The sequence below is a fragment of the Hyperolius riggenbachi genome, chromosome 3 (assembly GCF_040937935.1).
Source record: "Hyperolius riggenbachi isolate aHypRig1 chromosome 3, aHypRig1.pri, whole genome shotgun sequence".
Taxonomy (NCBI): Eukaryota; Metazoa; Chordata; class Amphibia; order Anura; family Hyperoliidae; genus Hyperolius; species Hyperolius riggenbachi.
Window position 1 is genome coordinate 135,005,158 of NC_090648.1, and position 7,968 is coordinate 135,013,125.

Genomic DNA, 7,968 nt, shown 5'->3' on the forward strand with positions numbered 1-7,968 from the left:
TAGAAGAGTAATTGTTCTTTATTTCTAAAAATAATTCCCTATTGAATATTTCCCCTAGAAAAAACAAACTCAAAGGTGTTGGAGGATCCTGAACTGGTCTTCTTCTGCATCACATGATCATTTTCTGATCTTTGCACTGATTCAGAGAGTGGTATACAAAGTCACATGGCATATGCCTGCATGTTCATTACATGACAAAAATGGGGCGCTGCAAGGTCTTACAATGCTATATTTATGGACAGTGTGTTTACTGTTATTCTGCTATTCTAGTTTCCGCAGCTACATCCACTATTGTTTCTGCGTTTCTTCCCCATTGATCACTAACCCTATCTGAGAAATTATAATTATCAGTTTTACTCATCTGGGGCTTCTACCAGTCCCCTGCAGCTGTCTCGTGCCCTCGCAGTCACTCTCGGATCCTCCTGTCCTCCGCCGCCAGCTACTTTCACTTCACTGACAGGCTCACTGCGCAGGCCTGGCCACCCATCCCCTTCTACGCATTCCCGTCTGCAATAACGCCTTTCGCAAGCGCAGGACGCTATTGTGGAACGCGTAGAAGGCTACGCATAGCCAGCATGGAAGTGAAAGTAGCTGGCGGCGGGGAACAGGAGGATCCGATTGTGACTGCATGGGCACGGGACAGCTGCAGGGGGCTGGTAAAAGCCCCAGGTGAGTAAAACCTTTTTATTTCAGGCTTAAGTGTCTCTTTAATGTATAATCCTAACCTCCCTCACTCTAATCTTTTCCACCAAATGTTAACCTCTTCCTGATGCCTTACCCTAAAGCCCCACCCCTCAAACCAAAAAAGTTAAGCTCTTCTTGATTCCAAATGAGATCTAACCCTAATGAGATCTAACCTTTCTTCAGCACCTTTACCTGATTCTTAACCTTAACCTTCCAAACCTAACATCTAAAGGTAACCTTCCCCTTACCTAAACCCTAGTCAACCTAGTCTGCATTCAACCTTTAACCTCAATTCCTCAGTTTTGGCTTTAGCACCCAGCAGGCCATTAATTTTTCTTGTAGCTGACATGATGGGCCACAGTAAGTGTTGGGCTGTGAATAAACACCCTTGCACTAGAATATGGAATGCCATAAATCTTGTAGATATATGAGGATTGTCTGTAGTCAAATTAGAGGAGGTGGCAATTTTGGGGAGTGTGCCTTTGTGAGACACATTGTCATATATAACACCAATCTAATGTGCTATTGTGTTCTGCATTGAATGTTGTGCAGATGGATAGCGTTCTGGTGTTGCCTTTGATGTAGGGTTTGAGCCTTGGACCAGGTTTCAAATCCTGGCTCAAGCCAGTACTTAAAACAGTAAGGGTTTTTTGGGTAATGCTCCTGGTAGCCCATGGAGAGTGGTTGCAGCTCTAAAGCACTCTGAACCCCTCCAGGAAAAAATCTCAATATAAATGTTATGTGTCTTTTCTTTTCTTCCGGGTTGAATACATGATGAGTAGGCAATTTAAAGGTCAAATTAAAGCTCAAATGTAGTCATCCCAATTAGAATAACAAAGTTTGGAAGACGTATCACTTCACTAAAGAATAAGACATTCAAGCTCTCCAGTCCCAACTGAACTCTGCTGTCCACCTCATCCACTTCTCCTTCAACATGTTTAAAATTCCTACGTCGCCCATTGACTTACATTATTTCCACTGCCACTGTGTTGTTTCAGAAGTCCAACAGTAACAAGCTGTTGACTTTGTGGCGGATCAGGCACTTCCAGCGACGCTGTTAGTGTGCAAGGCCCCATTGCCTTGCATTGCTTTAGCGGCAACGCAACACAGGTTTTTTAGACAAGTGTAGAAGGGGCGTGAGTATTTCAATCTGTGCACACAGATGTAAATTGTGCATTTAAACAATGGCTAATATAGTGCACTTTACACTACATTTAATGGGCAGAGGTGGGAATGGGTTAATTCAAAAGCTAGAAAGATGAAGGAGTTATTATTAGGATTTCATTATATAAGGAGTACACTGTTTATGAACTGCATAGAATTTCCTGTCCATAGACAGCTTTGATCATGGGGTAGTGGTGAAAAAGGCCAAATAGAGGCATAATAACGATACATTGTGTCCCTGTAGAAAGAAGAGCAACACAGAGAGTGCTGACCCAGGTTCATCCGCAGCGTTCCAGTACAAATCCCAAACATGAAGAGAGGGGGCGTCATAGAAAAAGACAGATGTTCTTGGTTATACAAACATCTCATAAAAAAGTGTTTCATTTTCCAGATCTAACAAACATGCCCACAGTTTGGACTGGCTGCTGTCACTTGTTTATAATTCTCATAAGAGCCTTGAAATGAATCACCCCATTAAAACAACATGTGTCGTATAAACGCATGGAGGTCAGACATGTCGTCCCAGAGGTTCATCTGATGTGATCTGTACAGACAACACCTGATAACACCTGCATTATATATGTGTAGCTGTCTTCTGCTATATCACACAACGCATCCTGACTCCATACAGTGACATGCACAGATTCCCTGCAACCCAACCTACAAGTCAGATATCATTTATATCTCAAGCCATGAGTTATTTTGCATGCATGAAAAAAGGGCGCCGTGAAAAAAGGGCCCGACTTATTAACGAATTTGGCACCAGGTATTAACGAAATTTGATAACGAGAACCATCGTTGTCAAGCTTTATTAACGATATTTACTGTTACAAAAAACAAACGTGATATAACAACGAATGAATATTAACGTTAAATGTCGTTGCGTTTTTCGTCAATACTGCTTAAACCAACCCTACCCTCACATAGAACCCTCCCCTGGTGGTGCCTAAATCTAACCACTCCCCTAGTGGCGCCTAACTAGTGTTGGGCGAACAGTGTTCGCCACTGTTCGGGTTCTGCAGAACATCACCCTGTTCGGGTGATGTTCGAGTTCGGCCGAACACCTGACGGTGCTCGGCCAAACCGTTCGGCCATATGGCCGAACTAAGAGCGCATGGCCGAACGTTCCCCGAACGTTCGGCTAGCGCTGTGATTGGCCGAACGGGTCACGTGGTTCGGACCCGAACGCGCTCTGATTGGCCGAACTGTCACGTGGTTCGGGTAAATAAATACCCGAACCACGTCATATCTCCGCCATTTGTCTGTGGGTTTAGCTTTGGGTAGGCAGGCAGGGTAGTTCGCGCTCCAGCCACGCTAGCCAGGGTCCCCCCCAGTCATTGTGTGTCACTGCTGGGAACAGTAGTACACCGCTCGTTCAGCCACACTATATAGCATTCTGTGTACTGTTCTGTGTCTGCTGGGAACAGTGGTACACCGCTCGTTCAGCCACACTATATAGCATTCTGTGTACTGTTCTGTGTCTGCTGGGAACAGTGGTACACCGCTCGTTCAGCCACACTATATAGCATTCTGTGTACTGTTCTGTGTCTGCTGGGAACAGTAGTACACCGCTCGTTCAGCCACACTATATAGCATTCTGTGTACTGTTCTGTGTCTGCTGGGAACAGTAGTACACCGCTCGTTCAGCCACACTATATAGCATTCTGTGTACTGTTCTGTGTCTGCTGGGAACAGTAGTACACCGCTCGTTCAGCCACACTATATAGCATTCTGTGTACTGTTCTGTGTCTGCTGGGAATAGTGGTACACCGCTCGTTCAGCCACACTATATAGCATTCTGTGTACTGTTCTGTGTCTGCTGGGAACAGTAGTACACCGCTCGTTCAGCCACACTATATAGCATTCTGTGTACTGTTCTGTGTCTGCTGGGAACAGTAGTACACCGCTCGTTCAGCCACACTATATAGCATTCTGTGTACTGTTCTGTGTCTGCTGGGAACAGTAGTACACCGCTCGTTCAGCCACACTATATAGCATTCTGTGTACTGTTCTGTGTCTGCTGGGAACAGTAGTACACCGCTCGTTCAGCCACACTATATAGCATTCTGTGTACTGTTCTGTGTCTGCTGGGAATAGTGGTACACCGCTCGTTCAGCCACACTATATAGCATTCTGTGTACTGTTCTGTGTCTGCTGGGAACAGTAATACACCGCTCGTTCAGCCACACTATATAGCATTCTGTGTACTGTTCTGTGTCTGCTGGGAACAGTAGTACACCGCTCGTTCAGCCACACTATATAGCATTCTGTGTACTGTTCTGTGTCTGCTGGGAATAGTGGTACACCGCTCGTTCAGCCACACTATATAGCATTCTGTGTACTGTTCTGTGTCTGCTGGGAACAGTGGTACACCGCTCGTTCAGCCACACTATATAGCATTCTGTGTACTGTTCTGTGTCTGCTGGGAACAGTGGTACACCGCTCGTTCAGCCACACTATATAGCATTCTGTGTACTGTTCTGTGTCTGCTGGAAACAGTAGTACACCGCTCGTTCAGCCACACTATATAGCATTCTGTGTACTGTTCTGTGTCTGCTGGGAACAGTAGTACACCGCTCGTTCAGCCACACTATATAGCATTCTGTGTACTGTTCTGTGTCTGCTGGGAACAGTAGTACACCGCTCGTTCAGCCACACTATATAGCATTCTGTGTACTGTTCTGTGTCTGCTGGGAATAGTGGTACACCGCTCGTTCAGCCACACTATATAGCATTCTGTGTACTGTTCTGTGTCTGCTGGGAATAGTGGTACACCGCTCGTTCGCCACTGTATAGCATTGTGCTCTGTGTCGCTGCTGGGAATAGTGGTACACCGCTCACCCGTCACTGTATAGCATTGTGCTCTGTGTCGCTGCTGGGAATAGTGGTACACCGCTCACCCGTCACTGTATAGCATTGTGCTCTGTGTCGCTGCTGGGAATAGTGGTACTGTATAGCATTTCTGTACTGCCACTGTACTGCTGCCAGTCAGCGTGTACTGTAAGGATAAGTGAAATGAGGAAGAAATCCGGTGAAAGAGGGAGGGGCAAGGGAAGAGGTGTTTCCCCTGACGGTTCACGTACAGGCCACAGGGGAGCACCCAAGAAAACCCACTCAATACCGCCCATGTTGTCCAGGACAACAACCCTCACAAATCCAAAAGAACAGGACCAGATAATTACTTGGATGACCTCTCAAGCGTCCAGCAGTGGGTTAAGCAGCACCAGCACATCACGCACGAGGTCCGAGTCCTCAGCCAGTTACAAGGAGCCAGTGGGCACAAAGCTGACACAACCGGCAGCGACACCACGCACACAACTGCCAGATAACCAGTCCGATGAATTACCTCAGGACACAATGGGGTATTCGCAGGAGCTATTCCCAGCCCAACAAACTTCCACCTTTCAAAGGTCAATGGAGGAACAGCCAGAAATGTTGTGCCTGGATTCACAACCGTTAACTGTGGGAAATGCACCGCGCACTGAAATACAAGGCGAGTCCGAAGAGGACTCGGAAACCCAAATCCCAGAGCAATTTGGGCAGGAGGGGTTGCAATTGCAGGAGGTCGGCCGACAAGATCTGGAAGACGACGTTGGAGTGTGCTGCGCAGAGGTTGTTGTGGGGAGCTCTACTCCACGGCGGTGGCCCACAATGACATATGACGAGTTTGAGGAGATGGAAGAGGAGGGTATGGACAATGTGGACAGAGACCCAGATTTTGTTTGTGAACGAGAACATCGCCGTCGTAGCAGCAGCACAGATGAGTCTGTTGAAGAACACACTGCTGCACGAGTTCGCCTTGTGCCACAAGGTAGGCGGCGCGCAATTTCAGGCACCACAAGCGTGGAAGTTCAAGTGAGAGGCAAAAGAGGAGCAAACAGAAATCGCCAGCAAGGAGGCAGGTGCTCCAAAGTCTGGGCTTTCTTTGAAGACTGCACTGAGGATGTTACCATGGCGATTTGCAAGGTGTGCAAGACCCGCCTGAGCAGGGGGAAAAATATTAACAACCTCTCCACCACCAGCATGAGCCGTCACATGCTATCCAAACATCCCACTCTTTGGGCAAACGCGTCAGGACAGGGTACCAGAAACAACACTGCCTCCCTTGGGTTCACCAGACTCACCACCAGACCCGCCTCAGCAGCAGCAGTAGCCCAGCCATTGCGTGGTTCACAACATTCACAAACATCAGACGACGCTGACACTGTCACTTTCCGGAGTAGTGCTCTTGAGGTCTCCCAGTGTTCATCAAACACAACAACCAACAGCCCTTCCGTGTGCAGCGCTACGGTTCAGTTGTCTGTGTCGGAGATGTTTGAGCGCAAGAGGAAATTGCCAGCAAATGACCCCCGGGCCGTGGCAGTAACAGCCAGCATAGCCAAGCTTCTGGCCTGCGAAATGCTGCCATATCGATTGGTGGAGACAAACAGCTTCAAGGGCATGATGTCAGTGGCCATCCCACGTTACGTGGTTCCCAGCCGCTACCACTTTGCGCGCTCTGCAGTGCCTGAGTTGCATGAGCACGTGGTCAGCAAAATAACCCGAAGCTTGAAGAATGCCGTTGCCTGCAAGGTTCACCTCACCACTGACACCTGGACGAGTGCGTTCGGCCAGGGTCGATACATCTCCCTTACCGCGCACTGGGTGAACCTTGTGGAGCCTGGCAGCGATTCCTCACCTGCTACGGCACGGGTGTTGCCCACGCCACAAACAGCTGCACCGCCGTCCCTCCCACTGGATAACAGCAGCACCTACCTCTCTGACTCCTTCTCCTCCAACGCATCTCAAAGCTGTACCTCATCCGGAAACGCTAACCCAGCAGCAGTAGGATCGTGGAAGCAGTGCAGCACAGCTGTTGGCATGCGTCAGCAAGCGTTGCTGAAGCTAATCTGCCTTGGGGATAAGCAGCACACAGGGGAGGAAATTTGGAGGGGAATAAAGGAACAGACGGATTTGTGGCTGGCACCGCTGGACCTGAAACCGGGCATGGTTGTGTGTGATAATGGGAGTAATCTCATTCGCGCTTTAAGGTTGGCTAAGCTGACACACATCCCTTGCCTGGCGCACGTGATGAACCTAGTAGTTCAGCGGTTCCTGAGGACATACCCAGGCGTGCCCGATCTGCTGTTGAAGGTGCGTCGAGTGTCCAAACATTGTAGAAATTCCAGTACTGCTTCGGGGGCACTCGCCAAGATGCAGGAGCGCTTCAATCTCCCCCACCATCGCTTGCTGTGTGATGTCCCTACGCGCTGGAATTCTACGCTGCACATGCTAGCCCGCTTTTGCGAGCAGAAGAGTGCAGTGGTCCAGTACATGACGGCGCAGTACCGAGGCGCATCCGGCCAGCTGCCAAGCTTCTGTGGATCCGATTGGGCCAACATGTTGGACCTCTGCCAAGTCCTCCAAAATTTTGAGCAATCCACGTTGCTTGTGAGCAGTGACAACTCTTCAGTCAGCATTACCATACCACTGCTGTGTTTACTGAAGAGGTCGATGTTAAAAATCAAGGAAACAGCTGTCATGATGCAACTGGGGGAATCTGAAGGAGAAAACGATCAGCGTGATGGTACCAACATCAGGCCATCCGCCTCAGGGAACGCTGGCCCCAGCAGCTATGACGAAGAAGAGGAGGAGGAACAGCTGGAGTTGGAGCAGGAATTTCATGCCACCACTGACGAGGGCCAGAGCGGTGCACGTTGGACTTCCACAATTCAACGCGAATGGTCAGCAGAAGCAGACCAGGAGGAAGGTGACGACTATGATGCATCACAACAACTATCACAACGCTCACAAGAGGATGATGAGGATTCTGGTAGGACTCTGGCACACATGGCTCAATTCATGCTAGACTGCATTGAACGTGACCCACGCATTGTGCGCATTCTGGACAACACCAATTACTGGGTTTATACCCTTCTGGATCCACGGTACAAACACAATGTTCCAAAACTGCTTGAAGAAAGAGTCAGACAGGTCAAAATGGAAGAATACCAGCAGGCCCTTGTGGAGACTTTAGAGAGGAGATTGACATCCTCCCCCTCCTCTAGCCAGTTGTACGCAGACAGACTGACTTCCGCAAACCCAGGACGACCAGGAGGGCAGCAAACAACGCAAGCCGCA